Consider the following 12,422-nt stretch of genomic DNA (forward strand, 5'->3'; position numbering starts at 1 on the left):
CTGTGCAGAAGGTTTTTATCCTGATGAGGCCCCAATAGTTCATTTTTGCTTTTGTTTCCCTTGCTTCTAGAGATGTGTCAAGAAGTTGCTGTGGCCGAGGTCAAAGAGGTTGTTGCCTATTTTCTCCTCTAGGATTTTGATGGCTTCCTGTCTTACATTGAGGTCTTTCATCCATTTTGAGCTTATTTTTGTGTATGGTGTAAGAAAGTGGTCCAGGTTCATTCTTCTACATGTCACTGTTCAGTTTTCCCAACACCGCTTGCTAAAGAGACTGTCTTTTTTCCATTGGATATTCTTTCCTGCTTTGTCAAAGATTAGTTGGCCATATATTTGTGGGTCCATTTCTGGCTTCTCTATTCTGTTCCATTGATCTGAGTGTCTGTTCTTGTGCCAGTATCATACTGTCTTGATGATTACAACTTGATGATTACAGCTTGAAGTCTGGAAATCTGATGTGTCCCTTTTTGGTTTTCTCTTTAAGGATTGTTTTGGCTATTTGGGCTCTTTTCTGGTTCCATACAAATTTTGGAATTATTTGTTCCAGCTCCGTGAAGAATGCTGGGGTTATTTTGATGGGGATTGCATTGAATGTGTAGATTGCTTTGGGTAGTATTGACGTTTTAACAATATTGGTTCTTCCAGTCCATGTTTTTTCCACCTCTCTGTGTCTTCTTCAATTTCTTTCATAAGCTTTCTATAATTTTCAGCGTACAGATATTTCACCTCTTTGGTTAGGTTTATTCCTAGGTATTTTATGGTTCTTGGTGCAATTACAAATGGGATAGATTTTTTGATTTCTCTTTCTGTTGCTTCATTATTGATGTATAGAAATGCAACCGATTTCTGTATATTGATTTTATATCCTGCAACTTTGTGGAATTCATGGATCGGTTCTTGAAGTTTTTGGTGGACTCTTTTGGGTTTTCCACATAGGGTATTGTGTTGTCAACAGAGAGTGAAAGTTTGACTTTTTCCTTGCCAATTTTGATGCCTTTTCTTTTGGTTGTCTCGTTGCTGAGGCGAGGACTTCCAACACTGTGTTGAACAACAGTGGTGAGAGTGGACATCCCTGTTGTGTTCCTGCCCTAAGACGGAAATATCTGTTATTCCCTATTGAGAATATTAGCTGTGGGTCTTTTGTATATGACCTTTATGATCTTGAAATATGTTTCTTCTATCCCTATTTTCCTGAGGGTTTTTATCAAGAAAGTATGGTGTATTCTGTCAAATGCTTCTTCTGCATCTATTGAGAGGAACATATGGTTCTTGTCCTTTCTTTTATTAAAGTGATGTATCACATTGATTAATTTGTGGATATTGAACCAGCCCTTCACCCCAGAAGTAAATTGCACTTGAATCATTGTGGTGAATAATTCTCTTCATGTATTGTTAGATCCAGTTTGCTAGTATCTTGTTGAGAACTTCTGCATTCGTGTTCCTCAGGGAAATTGGCGTGTAGTTCTCCTTTTTCGTGGGGTCTTTGTCTAGTTTTGGAATCAAGGTAGTGCTGGCCTCCCAGAATTTGTTTGGAGGTTTTCATTCCATTTCTATCTTTTGGAACAGCTTCCAAAGAATAGGTACTAACTCTTCTGTGGACAATCTGGAATAAATGAACACATTCCTGGAAACATATAAACTACCAAAAGCGAAACAAGAAAAAACAGAAAATTTGAACAGACCCACAATCAGTAAAGAAATTGATTCAGTTACCAAAAATCTCCCAATAAATAAGAGTCCAGGGCCAGATGGCTTCCCTGGGAAATTCTACCACCACACCTAAAGAAGAGTTAATAACTATTCTTTTGAAACTGTTCCAAAACATAAGATTCCTTTATCTTTTTAATGTCTGTAGGAGCCAAAGTAAAATACTTTTCTTCTAGGTATGGTAATTTGAGTTTTCTCTCTTTCTGGTTGGCTAAAGGTTTATAATTTTGTTGATCATTTCAGAGAGGTAGTTTTTTATTCTATCGATTTTCCTTTTTGTTTTCACTTTTCTATATCATTGATTATTCATTTTCCCCATTTTCCTGCTCATCTTAAGTTTGTCTTGCTCATTTTTTTCCCTCCGGTTTCTTAAGGCAATAGCTTAGATCAGAGCTTGGCAAATTAGAGCCTGTGGCCTATTTTTGCACAGCCTCTGAACTAAAAATGTTTTTTTTTTATATTTTAAAGGGTAATAAAACAAAGAACAGTCAACAGAGATCATCTATGAGTCACAAAGCCCAACATGTGTACTATTTGGCTGTTAGTTTTCAAAGTTTACCAATTCCTGGCTTAAATCATTTGTTTGAGTCTTCTTAAATATCAGCATTTAAAACTACAAATTTCCCTTTATTCACTGCTTTAGCAGGATCCCACAGCTTTGTTACAATATTTTGTCTTCTTCATTTGAATAAAAGATTTTCCGATTTTCCTTGTGATTTCTTTTTTTGTCCTAAGGGTTATTAACTAAGTGTTTCCTAATTTCCAAATGTTTGCTTATTGATTCCTATCTAGGTAAATCCTGCTGTGGTCAGAAATGTATTTTATATGCATTCCGTCCTTTTAAGTTTATTGAGAGTTGATTAAGTGTCCAGAATAAAGGTTGTCTTGGTAAATATTCCATTTACACTTGAAAATAATTTGTATTCTGCTGTGTTTTATATATGCCAGTTGTGGAGGCTCTTTTTTTCTTTATACATGTATACATATATGTATTCATCACCTTTTGTTTAAAAATACTTGTTGAGAAGTATGTTCTTTCTGTCCAATTAATTGACAAAGTTGCCTGGGCTAAAATTCGATTGATTGAAAATCTGTAGGTTTTGTCCTTCTGGCTGTCTCAAAACATTTATTTTCAAATATCCAAGGTCAAAAAATTTTTTTTTCAAACTAGACAAATGATAAGAATCCCTTGAACATTAGTCTCATGCAATGTGATGGTTTGTTAGCAAAGAAAAATTCCTACAGTCTTTCTTTGAACAGTGCCATTGAATTTGATGGTAAGGTATACTCCAATGACTTTTAAAATAATTGTAAGGCTATGTCACTGTTAGGAATAGGTGCATACATTAAGTAGAAATGAAGCGGATTCTAAAGCTGGACGATTTTTTGAAGCTCCAACACTTACAAGTTGAGTTTATAAAGTTTCGACTTTTAATGATCATTTCTGTCTTTTTCTTCTACTTTGCTATTCCCAGGCAATATTATTGCTGCAGAAGCAATATTATAAAAAGAATATCATCTTGTATACTTTTAATCTGAATGAAATTATGAAAGGGTTATTGAACATGACCTTAAATAAAGCCAAACTCTCAATAACCTAGCATCACCATTTTGGCTTGCTTGAAAGTATATTTGATGCTAACAGATTAATTGACGACTGTTCGGTGTCTTGGCAGGTTCCCTTTTTTCACATGTAAAGTGAGTAATGGGTTCTTTATTCAAATGGATTTTTAAGAAAACAAAAAGTCGCATTTTTACTTGATTTAACGAATACTGAAATTGGAATTCCGGAAAGATATCTCCTGAAATGGCTAGACTGAGACGGAAGGTCTGTTAGTTAATGTTATAAGTAAATACCTACAGCTTCAGAAACCTACTTCGTGCAGGGCCCGGAGGTGACTTTCGGAATTAAGGGTCCAGAGAGCCACAGGCTCAGAGCTACACGGCCCAGAGCCCACTCTTTGGTCCCGTGTGACATTGGTTTCGTGTATTATAAGGCAGCGAGTGAGGTATTTCCCAATGGGGAGCTCTCTGACTCTACACCATGCTTAAACCCTATGTGCACGTGTGTTAGGCCCTACGGCAAGTAACGTTTACAAAGTCCCGGTCCTGGTGTTGAGAAATGATACCGCTAGAAGATTCGCCAGCTTTTCAGATGTTTTTATAACTAAAGGTTCATATCTGAAAATCGAGTGTTCCCTTCACTGAAAAAGAAAACTTCTCACATTCAAAATGGTTTGAAAGGAAATCCACTTCGTTGAAAACTGGTGGCATGATTTTTGAAGTCCTATAGACTCCCATCTTACACTAATACAAAGGTAAACTAACAAAGGGCTCTTTTCCTTGTTTACCCAGTGATTTTGGAAATGCTGTTATTAACTTAATAGAATGTCTGCATTTATTGATTATGACGTAGTAAAGAGAAGATATTAAAATAATTGATGCAAATGGCTACCTAATTTAATTATAAACTGTCACCTTGAACAGCCAACTGATGCATTTCAAAGAACCTGTTTGTCTCAATAGAGATCTTATACTTACCCAGGGGTACAGACGTTACAGCAATTATTTATGTTATCATAACATATAAATATTTAGTTTGTAACATTCACGGTTTGGCCCAAACACATTTTAATAAAGCATAAATCCAATATCACATAGGCCTTTCTCCAAATTATTTCAAGTTAATGCAAGGATGTTCTCGCACGAAAAGATTTCTAAATGATTGCCAAAATCTAGAATTTTTTAAAAGACCTTCAAAATAAAAAGGAAAAAGCATTGAATTTGGAATCAGGTGATCCAGGCTTAAATTTTGGCTTTGAGGGCAAGGTTCTTTGTAACTTTGCTCACTCCTCCCTGGATGAGTTCTAGTTCCCTCCATCTGCCTTTTGGGCATTATGCCAAAGAGTGAATGGTCTGAGAACAACTTTGAGGGCCGCACAGTTATATGAAGCTGAAGAGGCAGAAATTACAAGATTAATTTCAATCCGGAAATTGAAACTGACCCAATCTGTACTCAACACACAAACAATAAATAACCTCTGAGTTTTGAAATATCTCCCTTAAACCTGTTTTATTTATCTCTTTATTTGCTTAGATTCCTAAGGAAAAGCACAGATTTATCACAAATGAGTATTTGTGGTTGTACTTAACACAATCTTCTGGAGAGAGGAATTGCTGAGCCATAAATAAACCTCTTCTGTTTTTGAGTAAGATTTCACAAGACTGTATATTGCTTTCTTTAGGAAACTTTACACGGATAATATTGAGCCTATCACCATGGTGTTTGTTACTAACCTTTTAGTTAGTACCCCAAAAACCTTAGTTTGAGGGAAGAAAATTCAAAATTATTAGAATTCTCATGCAAAGCATCTGCTGTCCTTGGGTTTGCACCTCAGGGCCTTTGCACTTGTTGGTCCTGTCCTTAGAAAATTTTCTCTAGGCATCCATATGGATGCCCCCTCTATTCATTCATATCTCTGTTCAAATCTCACTTCACTGAAGTCCTCTTGATGTCCTTCTAGAAAGCACACCCAATCCATCTTTCTCCTTCACATGGCTTGTTTTTGTGCTATAGCCCTTGTGCCTGTCTGCTATTATGTATTTGTTTTTTGTGTTCACTATTTCCTTCACTAGAATGGAAGTTAGCGAAGTCACAGACTTTATTTTTATTTGTTGAGTTAATTAGTAATTAATGAGAAAAAGCAATACCTATATTTGTATTTATATCCAAGAAATTAAAAGCTTTGGAGTGTCTAATTCTACTTAGGAATACCAAAAAGATATAGTATGTTTATAGTATAGTTATAAATCTTGTGTGTGTGTACTCAAACAGTGGCCATTCAGGTCTTTCGCTTTTATTTATTTTTTAAGTTTATTTATTTATTTTGAGAGAGGAGAGAGAGAGAGAGGGAGGGGCAGAGAGAGAGTGAGGGAGGGCCAGAGAGAGGGAGAAAGAGAATCTCAAGCAGGTTCCATGTTGTTGACACAGAGCTCGACATGGGGCATGAATCATGAACTGTGAGAGCATGACCTGAGCTGAGATCATGACCTGAACCAAGATCAAGTGTCAGGTGCTCAACCAATTGAGTCACACAGATGCCCTATCAGGTATCTATTGAGTAGCCAAATGGAGATATTGAGTAGGCAGTTACCTGTGTATTCTCTTAGGAGAGAGGTGTGGTTGAGGATATCGTTGGGGATGATCAGTGTATACGACGCTAATGTAGTGTGCAGTATTTGGTGTGATCAGTAGGAGAACAAGTATAGATAGAAAAGGGAGGAAGTCCAATGACCAAACCCAGGACACTCCACCATTAGACGGGGGGTGTGACCCTGGGAACATGGTGTCAGGAGAAGCCACCAAGTGGAGAGAAAGTGAGCAGCCTACAGTGGGTGAGGGTCCAGGCTGGGGTCCTGCCAACAGGGCTCCAATGTTCATGATGAGAGGTTGAGGGACTCTCTTCTCTTTTCTGTGTAGTTGATGGTGTTGGTGTGACGAGATGGCCAACAGCATCAAAACCTTTCTCCAGGACCTTGCCAAGGGAACTGAAGTGTCCGTCTGGGCTATTTGTGCCATCTCGAAGCTAGATGCTCAAATCCAGGACAAAAGAGAGGAGCAGTATTGAAGAAAGGCAAGTAGTACCTTGGCGCAGTAGAGGGAGCAGGTATAGTGCATGAGCAGGAGAGGGAACCAGGTATTGTTACTGGAATTTTCCAGTGCTCTGTTTGAAATGGCAGAGTATTCTCATGTGTTCTTCACTTGTTTCATCAAGTGTTTATTCCTGGGCTTCAGCCAGTGACAGCACAGGTTATCAGTGATCCATGGCTACGTGGAGATGCTTGGTCGTGGCTGGAGTTCTTTCTTACATCAATTTCCAGTGTTCTTTGGGTTCTCCCTATCTGTGCTTAGCAGAGTTTCCAGTGTCATTTGGTTTCAGGATAGAATTGATCTGGCTTTTGAGGTATCAGGGAGAAAGTGTTCCCCATTCCCTGGTTTCAGCAAAACAGTTGCTCACGTGTTCTTCAACAGTTTTCTGTTGACTCTCTTCTTCTTGCAAGGGATGTTGTGAGTCTCTTTCCCAACCATATTTTTGGTCCCCTGGTTAGCCTTCTGCATATGTCTGTCTCTACTCACTAAACTGCTTTGGGTATCCTAGTTCAATAAAGGAATCAAAATCCACCAGTGGCTATTGGTCAGAAAGTCATTGCCTTACTAGCTTGGATGTGGCTTGCCCTTGGCTTTCCTCCTAGGAACACAGTCCCTGTACATTACCTCTCTATCCTCCTTCATTTACTCTCGTCAACTTAATGCATGGCAAAGAGCCAGCCATACATCTTGTTGGTGGTCTCCTTGGAAAGTCCACAGGGCCTTCTACCTTCAGTCTGCCCGAGCCCTGCTCCTCCTCCGAAGGGTCCCTTTCATCAAGTGGGTCCCTGCTGACTCCTGAGCCACCTGCATCCAGAGGGGAGAGGTTGTATTGGAAGGACCCTGTGGCAGTTCGTCTCCCTGTTTACCTCCCCCGACTCTGCCCAGGGGCCTCTGCATATTCCCTTCTTCCGGAGGAACTGGGATTTTTGTCCCTGGTGACCACGAGGCACAATCTTCCTGACACCCGTATGTGGATTTTTAACACCACCCTGAACCTGAAAAAGTCCCAGGTTTCCCCCAGAACTTTTCTAACATTTGCTGGCCTCTGTGTCTAGACCGATATGACACCTTGTTTCTCTCCCTATGCCATTGGCTGCCCACCTCCCCTTCCTACCCCCCACCGCCCTTGGATGAATGGACTTTGTAGTTCAAGCCATTTCATTCCATACATTTGTTATTTCTGTTGGTTTTCTGTTATAAGAGCTGAGGGCAGACTGCCCCAAGACAGGCCACTTTGGGATGAAGATGATTTTAGGTTAAAAAGCAAGACAGCATGGTACTGGCACAAAAACAGACACTCAGATCAATGGAACAAAACAGAGAACCCAGAAAAGGACCCACAAACGTATGGCCAACTAATCTTTGACAAAGGAGGAAAGAATAAACAGTGGAATGAAGTCAGTCTCTTCAGCAAGTGGTGCTGGAAAAACTGGACAGTGACTTGTAGAAGAATGAACTTGGACCACTTTCTTACACCATACCCAAAAATAAACTCAAAATGGATGAAAGACCTCAATGTAAGACAGGAAGCCATCAAAATCCTCAAGGAGAAAGCAGGCAAAAACCTCTTTGATCTTGGTGGCAGCAACTTCTTACTCAACACGTCTCCAGAGGCAAAGGAAACAAAAGCAAAAATGAACTATTGGGACCTCATCAAAATAAAAAGCTTCTGCACGGCGAAGGAAACAATCGGCAAAACTAAAAGGCAACCGAGGGGAGAAGATATTTGCAAATGGCATATCAGATAAAGGGTTAGTATCCAAAATCTATAAAGAACTTGTCAAACCCAACACCCAAAAAAATAAATAATCCAGCGAAGAAATGGCCAAAAGACACGGATAGACACTTCTCCAAAGAAGACATCCAGATGGCCAACCGACACATGATAAAATGGTCCACGTCACTCATCATCAGGGAAATACAAATCAAAACCACAAGGAAATATCACCTCACACTTGTCAGAATGGCTAACATGAACAACTCAGGCAACAACAGATGTTGGCGAGGATGTGGAGAAAGAGGATCTCTTTTGCCTTGTTGGTGCGAATGCAAACTGGTGCAGCCACTCTGGAAACAGTATGGAGGTTCCTCAAAAGATTAAAACTAGAACTACACTACGACCCAGCAATTGCACTACTCGGTATTTATCTGAGGGATACAGGTGTGCTGTTTCAAAGGGACACGTGCACCCCCATGTTTATAGCAGCACCATCAACAATAGCCAAAGTATGGAAAGAGCCCCAATGTCCATCGATGGATGAATGGAGAAAGAAGATATGGTATATATATACAATGGAGTACTACTCAGCAATCACAAAGAATGAAATCTTGCCATTTGCAGCTATGTGGATGGAACTAGAGGGTACTATGCTAAGTGAAATTAGTCAGAAAAAGACAAATATCACATGACTTCACTCATAGGAGGACTTTAAGATACAAAATAGGTGAACATAAGGGAAAGGAAGTGAAAATAATATAAAAACAGGAAGGGGGACAAAACAGAAGAGACTCTTAAATATGGGGAACAAACAGAGGGTTACTGGAGGGGTTGTGGCAGGGGGGAGGGGCTAAATGGGGAAGGGGCACTAAGGCATCTACTCCTGAAATCATTGTTGCACTATATGCTAGCTATGTGTAAATTAAAAAAATAAATAAATTTTTTAAAAAACCATCAAAATGCAGCAGATTCATGAAAAGATTTTTATGTCCTTCTCAACTGCCTCCAGAGAATTTAGGCCAAGGGTTTGCTCCAGGAAGAGGGCGAGGGATACAAGCAGACAAATGTTCACCTTTAGCCCAGAAGGCTGACCTACAGCCTGAATAGCTTCCAAAAGGATCATATACGTGCTGGTTGCTACCTTCTTAAAGGGCCTCACGACTGCCTGTACATCTCACTGATCGTTAACAACAAACTGAATGAGAAATCTTGCAAAAGTATTTTTTACGAGTCGAAATTTGCAGGAGACATTTATGATCTAATACTCCTTGTACATCCCCCCTCCCACCCACCTTGAGCACGAGGCATATAACCACCAGCCTCGCACAGCAAAAGTTGTTTCTGCCCGTGCTACTAGAGTGAACTTACGAAGCGGCACCGTGAAACATCTCAAGAACTCTTTCTTAGCGTTGCAGGCCACAGTCCCGCCACTCTGTCACCATAGATAACTGCATTACGGCCTGAACCAGGTAGGCAGCTTGGAGGAACCCAGCAAGGCCTGTTTGGTCAACGCCCTCTGTGTCATATTGTTGCCAACCGGCCCAGCAAACTTTTGTTTACCACACATTTCCTCTCTCGCGCCTTCCACTGAAGCGCTCTCCTTTCCTTTCCTTGAAGTTCCAGACCCCTGCCCCCTTTCTCTTCAGCTCAGAATGACACATGTACTTCATTCTGCCTCTCTTTCCACCCATAATTTCATATGTGCTAGGAATCCACACACACATGAAATTCTGAGTGGATTCCTGGTACCTACGAAATTAAGTTCGGTCTTCTGTTCACCTGTCTCATGTCAATTTGATGCTTAGTTCAGCTAGAAGGACCTTCAGGGGCAGAGGAAATTCTTCTTCTCTGACACTATGAAGTTCATACGCTGGACGTGGGGAGCGAGGAGTATCTCGGTTGTTGCTAGACGCGTGTAACTCGGGTTAGCGTCCGGTCTCCCTTGGTCCACTGGGGCGGGGGTGGGGAGCAGCCCGAGGAGGTGGAACACGAAGAAAAGCCTCCTCACAGAGAGATCTGCTAGATTTTGAGGAATGATTTTCTTGCTTCTCCTGGAAGGAGAAAAGATGTGCTCACTCATGCATTCAGAATTCTCCAATGTCCATCAACTGATGAACGGACAAAGAATGGAATACTACTCGGCCGTGAAAAACAATGGACTCTTGCCATTTGCACCAACGTGGATGGAACTGGAAGGTATTATGCTAAGTGAAATAAGTCAGTCAGAGAAAGACAGACATCATATGTTTCCGCTCATATGCGGAAGTTGAGAAACTTAACAGAAGACCATGGGGGAAGGGAAAGAAACAAATACATATAGTTACAAACAAAGAGGGAGGCAAACCATAAGAGATTTTTAAATACAGAGAACAGGGGCACCTGGGTGGTTCAGTCGGTTAAGCGTCTGACTTCAGCTCAGGTCACGATCTCGGGGTTCAGTCCGTGAGTTCGAGCCCCGCCGTCGGGCTCTGTGCTGACAGCTCAGAGCCTGGAGCCTGTTTCAGATTCTGTGTCTCCTCTCTCTGCCCCTCCTTGGCTCATCCTCTGTCTCTCTCCCAAAAATGAATAAACATTAAGAATTTTTTTTTACTAATAAAAAATAAAAATGAATACAGAGAACAAACAGGGCGGAAGGGGGTGGGACGGTGGGTGGGTAAATTGGGTGAGGGGCATTGAGGAGGGCACTTGTTGGGATGAGCACTGGGTGTTGTATGGAAGCGATGAATCATGGGAATCTACCCCCGAAACCAAGAACACACCATATACACTGTATGTTAGCTAACTTCACAATAAATTATATTTAAAAAATTAAAATAAATTAAGATCCCCCAGCTTGGGGAAGCACCAATTCTGTACCAGCGTCACTGCACACAGAATGCTCAGAAAAGCTGAACTTTTCCAACGCTAGAAATTGGAAATTAACTGCCAGCCACCACCAGGTCTATCTGGTATTTCGAAGGAATACTGGGGGCTATAAATAGAAATTCAAGGAGTAAACTTTACAAATCCCAAACGTCTGATTGCTTGGTGTTTTTCTTGTCACTTTAAGCAATGAAGCATAGGGGTGAAGGCGGGCAGATATCCAAACAAGTGCATAATTTTAAAACGTCACAATTAAGAGACATCCAGGTGGCTCGGTCGGTTAAGCCAACTGTCCAATCTGGGCTCAGGTCATGATCTCACGGTTCGTTCACTTGTGAGTTCAAGCCCCACGTGAACCTCTCTGATCGGTTTCCCTGTGTCTCTGCCCCTCTTCTGCTCACATGTACATTCATGCTCTCTGTCAAAAATACACTTAACATGGGGCGCCTGGGTCGCTCAGTCGGTTGAGCGGCCGACTTCGGCTCAGGTCACGATCTCGCGGTCCGTGAGTTCGAGCCCCACCTCGGGCTCTGGGCTGACGGCTGGGAGCCTGGAGCCTGCTTCCGATTCTGTGTCTCCCTCTCTCTCTGCCCCTCCCCCGTTCATGCTCTGTCTCTCTCTGTCTCAAAAATAAATAAAATGTTAAAAAAAATTAAAAAAAATACACTTAACAAATAAACTTAAAAAAATAAAATGTCACAATTAAGCATGAGTGAGTCTCCCCTCTACCAAATCCCACAAAAAGCAAGTCTGTTACTAGGTATTAATATAACCTTTGGTAGCTCACTTTATCTAGGGATCTCTGTTGCTCTCTGTGTAAAATGAAGCAAGTAAGCTGATAAAATCCAAGATCTCTTTTTGCTTTGAAATTCTCATCTACCTTTTCTACCTCTACAGGCTGTTCCAGACAGAAAACTTAAATCTAAAGACGTTCTAAGGTCTTCCAATAATGGTCAACAAAGGTAATTTAAAGACATTAAACCCTTGTAAAGGCACAGCAAACCAATGGCTCTGAGATTTCGAGGTCTAGTTCACTACTTACTGGAAGAAAATTAGAGCAAAAAATAAAGAAGCAAGGATTATGGCTAAAAATAGAAAAAGAGTGGGTGGCAGAATATATAATTGTATAGAAGTTTGAGAAATATAAAGGCTGGCAAATGAGCTTACTATTAAACTGTCAAAGAAAGAGTCTGGAAGGGATAATTGAAGGTCAAGAGTAAGCCAGAGAACCTTTGGCTGAAGAAGCCATAAATATACAGAACAGGAAGAAATACGGGAAATACAAATCTATTTAAAATGTTTATTTAAACAAATGAAGGCTACAAAGCATGTGCTGACTACAATAAGGAAGAGGGAAATTAATTCGCATTCACCGAATACCTGTTATGTGTCAGGCATTGGGCCAGGTGGTTTACACAGCCTAGTAATTTAAGAGTTCATTGGAGACTTGAAAAAGGAAACCAGGAGAGTCATGAATAATTATTGTTC

At 40.6% G+C, this 12,422-nt stretch overlaps 1 pseudogene; it reads left to right on the plus strand.

Annotated features, from left to right (window-relative positions):
• The first annotated feature begins 6,174 nt into the window (after positions 1 to 6,174).
• On the plus strand, positions 6,175 to 7,154 carry LOC122496131 (annotated as a pseudogene).
• The last annotated feature ends 5,268 nt before the right edge of the window (positions 7,155 to 12,422 follow it).

The sequence above is a fragment of the Prionailurus bengalensis genome, chromosome F2 (assembly GCF_016509475.1).
Source record: "Prionailurus bengalensis isolate Pbe53 chromosome F2, Fcat_Pben_1.1_paternal_pri, whole genome shotgun sequence".
In the NCBI taxonomy this organism is placed as follows: Eukaryota; Metazoa; Chordata; class Mammalia; order Carnivora; family Felidae; genus Prionailurus; species Prionailurus bengalensis.